Genomic DNA, 15854 nt, shown 5'->3' with positions numbered 1-15854 from the left:
TCCTAAAAAAAGGTTAGGTACTTCAAATTTATCTAATATTATTATCTTTCTCTCTCCATTGTATATCATTCTTTAAGTACTCTAATAATAACACCTGGTTCTTAGAAAATATTCAAACAAAAGAAAGAAATTAGTGTTCCAAACAATTTCTTTTAATTCAGATTATTTATTTATTTATTTATTTTTATTTTTATTTTGTTGAGGGGGGAGGGGGAGGATATATGGTCAGAAATCATTTAAACTCTTTATTGCATCAAAATATGAAGCATCTCGAAATAAGGAATTCAATCGAAAATCTTAAAAACCCAAAATTTGGAATCCACCAAATTATGAATGAATATAATCTTACGAAATTTTATTAATGAAAATATGAACAAAACAATGAAATAACCCCATATTTATATGGTTTACATGAAAACCTAGTTTAAGATGACTAATATAAATGAAAAAAAAAGTTTAAACAAACTAAAATTGAAAAGAATTCAAAATAAATTAAATGACAGAAAAATGTTAAATTTTAAAAAGTAGTTTTTGAGTCCTAAATGAACTTGAATGACTAAAATCCAGCATACATCGTGGCAGAGCAATGAGTATTACTCATCTCGTCGTCCACTTTTAGAAATGGTATTATGAACTCAAACCGCAATTCGATTGTTCTTTCTCCAACATTACTTTTTTCCCAAATTTTGATCTAGTTCTTCTTTCATCTATTCAATAATACGTTATACGTCAGTTCCTTTAACCTCCGAAAAACTCGACTCTTAGTTATAATCTGAATACAAAGGCTCATTATCTTTATGGAACTCATACAAATCTGCTACATTGAACGTTCGAGAAATACCTATAGAAATTTGTAAATCAATAATATAGGCATTGTTGTAAATCCACATAAACACTTTCAAAGGCCCATACTTTTTTGATTTCAACTTGTTGTAGGTACCAATAGGAAATCTCTCATTTATCAAAAAAAAAAAAATCATCACTGAGTCTCTTTCTTGAAATTGTTTATCCCACCGATGTGAATTTGCTGTTGCCTCGTACTTTGCATTAGTCTTCTCCAACTTCTGTTTTACTTATCACAAACTATTATTTCCCTTGGTCAACTTCACTAAATCTACCACATGGTAAGGACTTTTTGTATATACAATAGCAAATGGGGACCTACATGTTGCAATATGAATTGTGCCGTTCGGACAAAAATTAGTCTTTAGGGAGTAGAGGTGACAATCGAGCCAAGTAGCTCGTCAAGGCTAGGGCTATGGACTACTCAGGCTCATTTGGGGACAAGCTAGAGCACGAGCCGAGCGAGGAGGCTTGGTCCTCGGCTCGCCATTGTAGACATGCCATCTCAACAACAATGACAATTTCAATCAAAAATGAGAAAAAGACATAATCAAAAATTGATCATTACTCGACTCGTCATTGTAGATAAGCCGCCTCAACAACGATGACAAGTACAATCAAAATGAGAAAAAGACGTACAATCAAAAACTGATCATTAGTCAAGAAGGACCATACAAAAATATCTATTTTTCATCTCAACTCTCTAGGTGGTTAACCTTAAGTCACATAATCTTTTAATTATTATATTCATTCAGTCCATTGTATTAAAAACATATCACTTTCTCCATTAAAAACTTATATTTCTTTATTTTATCTACACGCTCCATTTGACAGCACTTCTATTTGTGTCCCTTGGAATGTCGTAGAAAAAGATCACTTTCTCCAAAAATGGCCAGTGCTTAGTAGAATCTTTATATCTTTTGACCGAAAACAGTCCATTAATCCTATTGTTAATGTGACCTCAACTTGCAAATAAATAATATTGATGATAGGCAATTAATTAGCGTCGCATGAATTTTAATGAAGAATCTCTTTAATAATTGATCTTTATAGCACGCTTTACACCTTGTATATTAGCACTATCTCAACGTGTTTGGTGAGATTTTTAATTTTTCCAATTGAAGCTAACTTAGATAAAATGTGATGATACAGAGAAAAAATTACACGTGACATGATTAATTAAGCTTAAAAAGAGTGAAAGTACTTTATTTAAAAAGCAAGTAAAGATTTAATTAAGTTTTTCTATAAAAAATCTCAAAAAATTAATTTTAAAATACAAATTAACAAAAGAATTACTTAAAAGTAAGTCGAAACATATTCTCTCAAACTATTAATATTACGAGTGAATCAAAAGTTTAATTTATATTAAAGTTCAAGGGAATCCCATATTTATCTTACCAAAAAGAGGTTAGGTACTTCATATTTATTTAATATTATTATCCCGCTCTCTCTCTCTCTTTCTTCTTCTTCTTCCTTTTTTTTTTTTTTAAATTTTTTTTATATCATTCTTTTAAGTACTCTAATAAAAAATATGTATTTTAGTTGTATTAACTCGTAAGATCACTTGCTAGTTATGCCATCTCCCCCTTCCCTTTTAGAAAATTAGTATTTCCTATCTCTTAGCCAATATCGCATCCTACAATTTTTTAAGAGCATATTTGATGTACAATATCAAATGTTAACCTCAAAAAATATACCTCCAACATGGTCAACAAACCCCAAAATCACTCACATCCACGGAAGCCATACTCCTGAACACTAGAACAAAATGTTAGTCAGAACTCACACAAGTTCTTCTCTAGTGGGGATAGAGTCGGTCGCGCGTACTCCGACAGTCAAATCAATTGGTGGAGACGATATATAAATATGAGAGGGCTTTCAACGTAAGCTTTTAATAAGAAGATGGTTGCTTTTGGAGAGTAAAGTAGTGGTATGTCTAAACTATAGTATAAGAGACTAAACTTGCATTACCTTGAAATGACACAAATTGTGAGCTTTTATAGTAGATGAAAGTGAGTAAGAATTGTTTGATGGACATGTGGCCTTATCTTAGTGGTTGTGACTTCTTGTCATAGACATCAATTCATTTAATGCTATGACCACTTACATCCCTAGGTTTGATATGTAATACAAGGATTGACTCATTGATTGATTAGAGCAGCTTATGCAGTATGTTGTCACATTATTCACTTGCTAAGAAATCTTGTATGAAAATCTTCCCTGAAATGCCTTTTCCAACCTTACCTCATCCCGGGGGGCTCAATCCTTTATGGGGTTCGGTCAATAGGGGCTCGATCAATTTGTCACTGCAAAATGATGTGGAGTGTGGGCCGAGGGCGCTGTGCGGTTGCCACTTGATAAGATCCGGAGCCTTGTTGAAATAGACGTAAAACCAAACATTCACAAAATTTCAATCACTTTTTTAATTTAATATGTTCTTTATTATTCATCTAATCTATCAAACGTGTCCTTCAAGTATTATGTTAAAATGACTGCCTTCAACTATCAATATTTTCTCCTAAATAAAGCAAATAAAGTCATTAGTTAAAAGTTGCATAAATCTACCAAAAAGTTTGTCTACGGGATGGTCAAATCTTCACAATATCTTTACATGGTTTAAGCCTATGTAAATATAACACATAATCATTATTAATTAAGACTTAATTAGAACATTGTTTTGGTCGGGCTCTTTTAATAATGATAATACTCTACTCATATTTTTAAGGTTTGTCTGTCAACGTGGCGCAATGATAATTGTGTTTTATGCATTAGAAAGTCAAAGAGTAAAAAAACTGCCCAGAATATCTTGATAAGAGGCAATTTTTTGAAAGTCAATTATTAATTAAATCTGACCAAACATTACTCGACAGGCATTATTTGTTGTCTAAGGGTATCCATTGATCATGACCAATTAGTATCAACTTACTAAGGCATCTTTGGCTAAGTTTAAAAGTTTTACTCATAAGTCGAGAAACATGTTGTAGAATAACTAATATTTTTTTGTGGATGGTCAAAATTGAAAATAAATAAGTGCATATTTTAAAAATAGCAACTTTTGTATGAGTAAAAAATAACACACACACACGGAAATAGAAATTTACTTCTTAATTTACTTTTAAGCCCTCATTGATTCCCATTTTTGAAAAAATAATACATTTTAAATAGTAGATTGATGGAGAATGTGTGGTTAAAAATTAGAAAAGTTTAGAATTTGCGTGCAATATTATTTTATTGAAAATAAATTTTTAGAAGAATTAGATTCAAACAATGGTTAAATTTAGCCGAACATATTATTTTAAAATTTTGGTCAAAAAGTGTCTTTTTATTGGCTAATGAAGTTTAAAATTTCAATTTTCAAATATATCTTTAACAAAAGAGACTTGCTCGACCAACTTGACCAGTTAGTCATCTGAGTATTTGATTTAAATTGCCGTTATATATAGTTTATTATTTTTATTTTTATATTCTTTCTAATGTAACTTGAAATCTACACCAAATGTTGATCTCTTTTTTTAACTTTTTCTATCCTTTCCAAGTTTTAAATGGAAAAAAAATTTATATAATGTTTCAAAATTAATTTTTGTCAAAGGCGCCTAATCGAAAATATACCAAGATAGCCTTAATAAAAAAGAATTTTTACAATCAACTTGACAAATTGCGTATTAATATATTTTTAAGGATTCATTTTGTTCATTTGCATCTTGCTTGGGCGGAATGAAAGTAGCTCATCACTTTTGTAACATTGAAACTCAAATATTTGTATCCCTAAATTATGAAGAGTGAGTGCACCATTCAGCGATACATAATGCTCTAGCATTACTTTCGGATGTATTTCTTGTGCAAATCGATTTTTTTTTTCAATTTTAATCAACTTTTATGTTCAGAATAAGATTTTATTTAAATAGACAATGAATAATAAACCTGCGAAAAAGCTTTATGCACAAAGTGTCAAATTTATTTGTGACTTATAACATGATAATAACTTTTTTTTCCTCCTTTATAGGGCTGTCTGTTTGACTAACCCCAATTTTAGCCACATTTCCACAATAATTGATACGTGTTTCCGGCAAGTTTTTCACCTCTTGATTTCTTTTTTCTGGGTGGGAAACATGCCTTTAATTAAATTTTATTATCTCCTCAATTGTGATTATTATCATCTATCTTCAACGATTCTCCTCAAGAACCCAATAAGCCAAAGGGAATGATAGATGTCGCAACAAAAATGATGACTAATAAGACAATGAGATAGTTAAAAGTCTAATTACATTCAACACCCAAAAAATAATAATAATAATAATAATAAATAAATAAATAAAGAGGAAAAATTGTTAAGTTGGAAGCCAAACTCTAGCTTCAAGATGTCATTGAGATACAAATTTGCAACTTATAATTAACTTAATACTTGAGGATGGCATAATGGTTGACTAGAAATCATCTTTATGAAATCAACAGAACATCAAGATAATGGGGATGCCTGAAATAAAAACAGCATATCATCTCAAAACTGTTCAGTTTATCCTCTATTTGGTATTTTAATCTAATTCAAAGTCAGCAATTAATTTTAACAACATATTTTATAGATCCTACAACTTTTCAACCACATATTTCATCAACTTATATTAAAATTTACTAAAAAATTGATTTTAATCCCCTCCAAACAAGGGCTTCAAAAGTATAAGGTCTTTTAGTAGAATGTCATTTACACAAGACACATGTCCTCTATATACATTTTAAGTCGTCATTTAATTAATGTTTTACCCTCATTTTTTTAAAAACTTATTATTATTATTTTTTTCAAACTCATTTTTAATTTTACGTTTAATAGGATCCATAATTTTTATAAACTTTTTAAACATATATTTCATCAACTTTTATTAAAATTTACTAAGATTTTAATTTTTATCCACCCCAAACAAAGGCTGAAGAAGACAAACATACAACACAAAATCGAGATTTAAAAAAAAAAAAAAAAAAATACTGAACGAGAGGTCAAAAACACAAAAATAGCATCATTCATTACTCCTAAATCAAGTATCAAGATTCTTTGAGTTTGTTAAAAATCAAATTTAGTAAATTTTGATAAGTTGATAAAAATTATGTCTCAAAAAATATGTGACTAAAATTAATTTTTGACTTTAACTTGATTTTTTATTAACTTTTTTAGTTAAATTAAACAAAAACTTTAAAGTTAACTTAGGATATAAAATTTTTCGTTATCCCCTGAAATGAAATTAAAATAAAGAAATCTATTACGTTTTACTGGCTTATATTTATAGAATAAAATAACATAACACCAAATTAACATCGTTGCGAGTTCAAATTTGTCGCTTATAATTTATGTTTTAACCATTCAAAATTAATTTAACACGTTGCAAACGATTGTTTGCACTTTTCTGTGGAATAAAACAAATTTAATGCTTAGAAAGTTTTAGAATCTAATCTCCGCACCAACTAAAGTCGACACAGGATTTTGACTTTCCTATAAGAACATCTATAAATACATCCATGGAAACCACCGCAAATCAACCCCAAATATTATTCTACTCCAAATGAATGACAATTAATCCCTCTGCATGTTATAGTAAACCAAAAATGGCAGAAGGTGCCCTGACAATTAATCCACTGCATGCTATCGACTCTAAGAACAGAGCCTCTCCACACAGGAAGATAAAGTTGAAAGCTCCAAACCAGAGATCAGGTACATGAGTAGATTTATTTTATACAATTCCAACTTCGTGAGTTTAAAGGATATCCTTTCTAAAGATAGTAAGGAACCTACCAACTGCGAGATAAACTCATAAACAAATAATTGCCCTGTTTGATTTAAATATTTTGACAAAAGTTGACAAAACGTGTGATTGAAAGATTTTGAGTTCTATGAGATGTATGAATTTAATCATTTTTTTTATTGAACCAAATAGGAACGATATATACTGTATGAAAATTATATCTAATGATCAAAGTTTCATCGATAAAAGTATTACAGATGCTGGTGAAAAGTAAAATTAGGTACGTATTGAGATTTGAGGTGCATGAAAATTGCATAGTAGAGGAAAATTGTACGCATAAACTAATAGTAAGCATTTGAGTTTGGGTTGATTTCAAAGGTCAAACTTATTGAAAAGAGCTCAGAATATTTCTAACTAGGGATGACAAAAAATTTCGTTCACCCTGATGCCCGTGGAGCCCCATCCCGAATGGGGTGGGTAATACCCGCCTAGCATATAAGATGAGAATGGGACGAGAGTCATTGCCTCGAAGCAGGTATAGGAAAGGTACGGAAAACATAGTCCCTGACTCGTTTAATATTAATTTCAAATTTAAATTTTTACCAAACAAAAATAATAGATTTATTATCCTTTTTAAAGAGAACATAAGTTATTTTTAACAAATTAGTAAAAAAGTAATACTATTTACTAACTAAGAACATAAAAAATGAAAGCAAAAAATAAAAAAATAAATGGGGCAGGAGACTTGTCCCTCCCCGCCCCGCTTTAACTGGATATGGATATGGGGCAAGATAACAAAAATGCCTGATCGGTCAAGGATGGAAATGGTTGACCCGTCTCATACTCACCTCATTGCAATAAAAATCTATTTTATTATATCACTATAAGTATCTTGTTTTATTAATATTGAAATTAAAGATAGGGGGTCTTCGATGAGGATTAAAATTAGATTTTTTTAATAGGTTGTGATAGAAATTTTTGAAATATGTGGTCGAAAAGTTATGGGATCCATGAAAAATGTGGTTAATATTGATTTTTTACTTTGATTTTAACTTAGATTAAAATCAAATTTTTATCCGTACCAAATGGACTCATAGTATAGATCTAGGAGGTAGCTCGATCTAACCTTCAACTATAAGTGCAAAAGAAAAAACATAAGATAAAGATCTACACTAAAGAGACATATGCGCTTGTTTAGGAGAGTTTTAAGTTATATTTAATTTATAGATCTCTCGGACCGTGTGGATGAAATAAGGATGTAGTTTTCAGTCTTGTAAAATATGTGAATAAAAAGTATTTTGACCAAAAGTGATTATAATTTAAATTCTCTCAAACAAGCACGTAATCATACTCTTCGTGATAATTCATTGAGTGCAGCATTTCTTTACCTCCTAGTCATTTTCATGGCTTCCTCGTAGTCAAAAGTGTCATCGACATATTCTCTAGCCATCAAATACAAAGATGGTAATGGTGCCTCTATTCTGAAAGATTTCATATCTAATCTCATATTGCTCAAATTATTAATCAGTTCAATATACAATTTCATAAGAAATACGTGAAACTTTAATATAAAAGAATTAAATATTTAGTCATAGTTGTTTTCTTATCGTTAAGATATACACATTTTAACAATGAGATAAGAGTTTAAATTTATACATGTAAAACAAAAAAAAAAAAAATAATAATAATAATAATAACCCGTTAGTTTTTCTTAAACTACATGTAAATAATTATAGATAAACATGCAATTAATAACACATTTGATATGTTGTATAGAAATAATTCTTTATGCAGTTTCAATTAGGAAAGTATAAATTCAACTAGTGCTATTTGAAAAAAACATGTAAGATTCTCTATTTAATTTGAGGTTCTCCGTTTAAAATTTGAAAATTCAACAATATATGTAAACATGCATTAAAATTTAATAAATTTTTTGTTAGTCAAAATTAAAATAAATGACTTATATTAAAAGTAACGTCCATTTAAAATTACCAAATAACGTTTATTTGTAAGTAAGAGTAAAATTAACATATAAAAGTATATTTAAATAAGCTACTTTAAATTAAAGTTAGAAAAATAGTAGTTGGGATCCTTAATTATTGTCCGTGTCACATTTTTATCCCCAATCTTTAAAAAGGAATTTGTTCCACCCTTTAACTTCCCTGGCTTGTATAATACTAGTATTGAGACTTGGAGTTCATTTTTAAAAGAATAGTTTTGTTAACAAAAGTTGGAAGAGTAACCCTAATTCTGTATATTGACTAGAAATTTGCTATATGTACACGGATGATTGACACTCTCCTCACATGAGGAGGGGCTAAGTCCAATTTATTAAAAAAAAAAAAAAAAAAAAAAAAAAAGTTCGACCTCCCTCTTGTGAGGAGAGTATGCCAATTTACACATATCACGGCTCATGTTAACTAATATAAAGTTAGATTGTCCTAGAAATAGACTACGAGAAGCCTTTCGATCCACCTCAAAATTCTGAACATGTGAGAGCGAAGTAAAATAAATAGCACAAAAGATAGAGCTTCAAAGTAGAAGCCTAGGTTTCTTCTATCATTTCGTATTCAAACCAGGTGAAAGTCAATCTTAATGTGCTCCGCACGATAATAGTTTGTCTAAAAAGGGTAATCTCATTGAAATCCAATTGATCGTCCCAGATTTTAGACAAATGCTTCTTCAGCTTATAAATCCTAATGAGTTTTTATATTCCATATTACAAAGTCAACTTTATTAAGAAAATGTCAAAATCTTTATGTGTTGATTATTATTTTCTTTTTAAATTATGTAAAATTTAACAATAAATACAAAGGTCGAAATCATTCAAAAAATTTCATCAAAATAGCATGTGAGACATGTGTCTAAGTACATGCTTCATAATACGAAAGCTAATTTGAAAACGCTAATCCTGAAATTTGATTCACGTTTTAAATTTAGATGGATTGAATTCGTTCAAGATTTTACTACTCCAAAAATAAATGAAAAAGGTCAATATAAATTTTTGATAAATATTGAGAAAAAGTACTAGACATAATAATATTTTTCCTTTTGAAATCTCGTTGCAAATAATATTCAATGGTATATTGTCTCTTGGATTCCATGTCTGGTGATGGTTCATGGTAGAATTTTATATGAATAAACCGATCAAAGGTTGGATATGGAGTAGAGAATGATCCAACAGTGTAGACTAAAAATAGACAACCTTAGCTGCCAAGAACATCAAATCAAATCAATCAATCATGTTCGCTCGGGCAGTCCAGCAAACTTTTCAGAATAGCCAATTTTATGTTTCTTAGCCTGGGCTTTTTAGCCCTTCAGTTAACCCCAAAGGACTGTTGGAAACCCCAAATTATTTTTGCTCCATTTGGTTTAGATGAAATTAAAATTAAAATTAATAATTAATTTTAATCATAAATTTTATGAAATTCAAAATTTTTAATCATATATTTTATCAATTTTTATCAGAACATAATAATAATATAATTTTAATATCCACCACACACCAAATTAAATTATATAAAAAAAGTTATATATAGACCATATGTACATCGACAGAGTAAATTTTTATATACAACAATGCCACCATTTGACCTCCATTTTTTTCAAATTTTAATAATTTGAATAGTTTTTTTTGAAAAATATGTGTTTAAAAAAAAATGAAAATTTTTTTATTTGCGTGTAATATTATTTTATAGAAAATTGTATGGTTCAAAATAAAATAGAGAAAAAGAATGGGAGCCAAACGGGGGCAATATTTATTAGCTTTGAATATTTGTTATACTACAAACAACAAATTTATAAATTCTCAATTAATATAATAATATTTAAAAAAATAAATTTATTTCCTAGTATTTGGGTCATTAAAAGAAGGAAAAAATTGTAGTAATGATCTCAAACTTTTGAATTTTTATCAAACTTTACACTAACATTCAATTTGTACCATTTGAGGTCCCCAAACCTTTGAAAAATATCATCTAAAGTCCATTTAACCATTAGATGATGATGATGATGACGACGATAATAATAATAATAAATCAAAGAAAATTAAAAAATAAGGTTGCCTCCTTCATAAACCCCACTCCACTTTCCCACCAGCATCAACACCTAATGTAACCACTCGGCGCTGGCACCACTCCTGACAAACAGATACAATGCACTTAGAGATGACAATTCGAACTATCAAAATCGAAAATCGCGGTTGACCAAAGTAAATGGAGCCAAAAAAAGTTGAATCAATGGCACAATATGATAGATATGGTATTTTATTTTAATGCTTCGGTTCGGGGCAGGACGGGTATGGTATTTACGCCGTCGCCCCGTCCTGAACCAATTACACATTAAAATAAATTAATAGGACAATTGGGCTTTCCATTATTCTTTCTATGATTCTGTCCAACCTAAAAATCTGGCATATTATCAACCCGCTAAATCCAACTAACCTAACTCAGTAACCCTACACCCTACTACACAAATATTAAACATATATGAAAATTGTTTGTTAAATTCGAATTTTGCATTTAGGAATTAAAATATTGTTTACGTTTTTATTTCAAATATTATTTGCTAAATTAGCTTAGTATTGTGTTTTTATTATCATTGACTTTTTTTTCCATAATTTTTTTTTTTCAATTTCATGGCTGGATCTATAAAAAAATATTTTACTTTCGTAGTTATTAACCATCCGAAGTGAACCAACTTTCGTGGTTATGGTACGGTTATGATATAACCAAAAAATTGATGGTTCGATGATGATTTTGATCGAACCGATCTTGAACCGAACCGTTTGCTAACCCTAAACGTACTTCCTTCAAGCACACTTACTTGATTTACCTCCGCCAATGAATATTCGCTTTTCTTTAAGAAGTGTGCTCTCGAATTTACTGTTTCCATGGACGTCCATGCTAAGCTATACAATCTTGACAATCGTGATCGTGTCAAGGAACTTTTGTTTGCAGAACAAGCAAATAGTTCACCGAAATCCGTTACTATTTATTCTTGAAAAGCCTGAACAACGAAAGACACTCTATTCACACCCAATTCCAATAACAACTTCTTTTTCACTACATCAAAAGTGCAAGGGTCCATTTTACTGATATTTTTGCATTAGAATACAATCCCAAATTTCAAACTCAAAGTGTCGAGAACCAAAGAAACAAGCTTCGGTGAATAAAATTCAATTACAGTAGTGTCCTTCCCACTTTCTAGTTAGTAGCCAATGCTCTTTGCTCTACTTCTCCATTTCTTCAGGGTTCAAAATCTTCCTCTTATGGTCGATTCCACCACTTAATTGGAAATGGGTTTTGTTGGGATACTTTGTTTGTTGATGAAATTTCAAACTCAAAGCGCTAAGATTCTTGATTGAATTGAACAGCTATAGAGGCTCTAAACTGTAGGTGCTAGGGCTTTTTAGTTTATGTGTTTACCTTAAGCAATAGTGATGACCCTGTGAATTGGACCCTATACGTGGCCAACTGAGAGCTACTACATGTGTTCCTCCCTACAATCAGTAACAAACGGTCAAGAGTATATGGTCCGTACTAGCGGTGGTGGTGACGACTACATACACTCCAATAATCAAGTCAGCCGGAGGTGCCAGGATGCGCAATCTCAAGGGGAAGGATAAAATGTGATAGCTTGATTATGGAATGCTCACCTTTGTTTATGGCCAAGTTCTTGATACTAATAAGCAAATGGTACTGTTAGATGTGAGAAACGTGTGCTCATTTTATGGTGTGAGACGTCTGCTCGTAGGCATCCATCAGTCGCTTCCTAGGTGGGAAGGTAATCGATTCTTCGGATTATGATTTAACATATGGTAGGGATGTCACATAAATCAATCCTTAAAGATACAAAAAGAATCCTGATCAAAAGATCCATTTATAAAACTAGAGACGAAGAGGTGTTTCTCCTCTTCTTTGTCACATAACGCCTTGCCCAACCCCACGCTTTGAAAGTGACACCTCGAGATAAACAAACTTCGAACTACATTGCTTAAGTGATATCGCACCTTGGCCAACCTCGCGCTTCGGACTAAGTGATATAACTCTGATTCTTCCCCTCTCTTACACACTTCGACTGGCATTTGAGCCACGTGCCGAGATGCTGGACGTAACAATGGTCTCCCCAAATTCAAGGAAAAATATTTATATCACTCGTTGACTTTAAGACCGGTTATGGGTACATGGTTGCCATTGCTCTCAATCGAGGCATTGACCTACAAGAGATAAAGCACGGAAGTTAGCAGAAACTAAAGCACGGAAGTTAGTAGAAACTTTGATAAACTGATTAGCTACTCTCAACCAAGGTGGTGACCCACAGGGGACGATTCACGGGAGTTAGCAGAAGCTTTTAAGTAGATAAGCTCATCTTAATTGATGCGTTGACCTACAATAGACGACGCATGGAAGATGGCCGAAGTTTTTAAGTAGTTGAGCTTATCTCAACCGAGGTGTTGACCCACAGGGGGCGACGCCTGGGAGATGGCCGAAACTTTTAAGCAGTTGAGCTCATCTCAAATGAGGCACTGACCCATAAGGGGCAATGCGTGGGAGATGGCAGGATCTTTTAAGTAGTTGAGCTCATCTCAATCGAAGTGTTAACCCACATGGGACGACGCGTGGGGGATAGTCGAAGCTTTTAAGTAGTTGAGCTCATCTCAACCAAGGCACTAACCCATATGGGACAACTTGTGGGAGATGGCCGGAGCTTTTAAGCAGTTGAGCTCATCTCAACCGAGACGTTGACCTACAGTGGATGACGCATGAGAGATGGTCGAAATTTTAAGTAGCAGATTGGAATGCGTGTGGCAGTACGAAATAGACAGCAAGATGAACAGTTGGATGTGATGCCTATTCTTTAGAAAAGGCTTCTCCTGCTAATTATAGCAAACAGCTGTTGAAGCTCGAAGCGACGCATCTTGGAGGTTCGTGAAAGTCACTGCTAGATCGTAGACGTTAATTAAATCTGACATTTGGTTTCAAAGGTTTAGATTTGGAATGTGATTAACGGTCCAGATCAATTGTTTTTTAACTCATTGGTGGACATTGTCCAAGTCTCTGATAAAAGGTGTTGTTTTCTCATTTAAATGCTTTTACTTTGTGGCAAATCTTCACTTTGTCTTGCTCTGAAACCTTCTACAAATTTTTGGCAACCTTTTTGTGCATTGCTACTTTCTTCGGTGACTATCATCAACATGTCTTAAGTTTTTCGGCGATCTCAAGCGTTTCCCATCCATTTTTGTAAGTAATTTCAAAGTGTTTTCGCCTTCATTTTGCTTTAGAAATGGCTTTGGAAAGAATTAGGGTTATTCGTAGTGAGGTTGAGACAATTAGGTAGATGAACCAATTTTGCTTAGTTCAGTCGAAGTGTTGGGGACAATAATAAGGGGAGAAAATATCTGGAAAAGGCCAGATAGCCCTGCGGACACTTAGGTGCATTAGGGGCTGCAGATTACCTGTCAAAAATAACATTTGCTGACCTGATAAGGCTCTAAATGGAGTATAGGATCCCGGATAGTGTGGGTTTGATAGTGCCTAACCCAAATGAGAAGCATGCTACCAGCAGCCAAGGTGCGTGGCTTTGAACAAAGCCATCCTTAGGGCAGGGCTAAGGTTACCCATTCACCCCTTCTTCCATTATGTACTTAGGTCTTACGATTTAGCCACGACCCAACTTAACCTAAACTCTTGGAGTCAGATGGTGAGGTCATAAATGTTGTGGTGGGAGGAATTATATGGGGTTGAGATGCCTTTCTCCGTTTTTCAGACCCTTTACATCCCCAAGGTGACTGCGAGGGATGATAAGACAAAGGCGTGGTATTATCTGACATTATGGGGGGATCTTTTGCTTCTCTTGTATAGTTCGTTCCGCCTTCCAAGTATTGCCCCCACATAATAGCCTCCGATGATTGTGTCAATTTCACAAATCGGCTTGCCCTTGATGGCAACAGCTTGATCCCTCCTTTGTCTGGGCTCTTCTTAAGCCCTATTCTCTTTTTTTCCTTCTTCTTAGAGGTGCGTGGTCCCTCTGACGTCTCACATCTCTGTTGGGTGAGGTAGACCGTCAGGGTTCTCAAGATTCTGGCCTCCTCTCAAGGACCGTGGGACGTCTCCGCATTCACTAGTGTCATGGTTGTAGAAGCGATGGAAAGTGCAATAATTTGCCCCTCTTCTCCGGGCTAATTTCTGGATCTTCTCTTGCATCGACCTCTGGACATTGTTTTCTTTGACGGTCCCACTTCGACATTTGCACTTAGATCGGCATTCTCATATGCCTATATTGGTACTGCGTTCAATGTAGCAAAAGCTAGAGCTTGTCTAGATGTGGGTGCCACAGTGTGTTTAGCCTAGGTCCACTTCTGGGTAACAATGTGTGCTGTGGGTTCTCGCCCTACTTGCCTCTAAGGCGGTGGAAATCTCTGTGCTGCACAGTTCTTGTGGTCAATCATATTTTTAGTGATAATCTACACCCTCATTAACTCCACCAGTTCATCACAAGTGGTTGGGTTCTTACTCTGCACATCTCGCCAAAATAAGGTGTTCATTTTCAGACGCTAAAAGGGCCTCTTTATCTATGACTTTTTCGCAGTAGGTTATCTCATCGGTGAATCTAGCGAGTTAACTCTTAAGCGTCACTCCGGGAGCTTGCCTCATGTCTTGTAAGCATTAATAAGAGAAATAAGTTCATTAATTTACATTTATAATTTAACACACCACTTTTTTAAGGAGCAGGTCATCATCATCAAAAAGGACCCAAGAGAAATAGCAGTGAATTCATTTTCAGAAATTAATTAGAAACAAAATAAACACTTGATTTTCTACAAGTAGGCCGTTTGATATACCTATTAAAGCTATAGTGTTATGGGGAAGGGAATTTTTCCCACTAATTCAAGAAGTGTATTTTTCTTATTCTAATTTTATGCTAAAGAGAATTTTTCCTTGACAGCATATCATGCTGTATTCATGCAGATCACTTAATATATTTAAATAATCTCAAGTAGAATAACTTTATGTTACAACTTCTCCTAACTCGTTTGAAATAACTGTATTTAATTCTTTAATTCAATTTTAAAAAAAAATTAAAAATTGGCATATGCTAAACCCCCTTCTCTTTCACTCTTTCAGATTTAATTACCTAGTAATCCCATATTTATTTTCTAGTTAGAAGTAATAGATAGAGAATAATAGAGAAAATTGCTTAAGCTGTAGGAAATATATTAGATATTCTTGTTAGGACTTTTATTATACTTCTAAATCTTTGAATAATTTTTATTAATTCGAT

Source organism: Olea europaea, chromosome 12, assembly GCF_002742605.1.
Source record: "Olea europaea var. sylvestris chromosome 12, O_europaea_v1, whole genome shotgun sequence".
Taxonomy (NCBI): domain Eukaryota; kingdom Viridiplantae; phylum Streptophyta; class Magnoliopsida; order Lamiales; family Oleaceae; genus Olea; species Olea europaea.
This window is presented reverse-complemented; position numbering follows the sequence as displayed.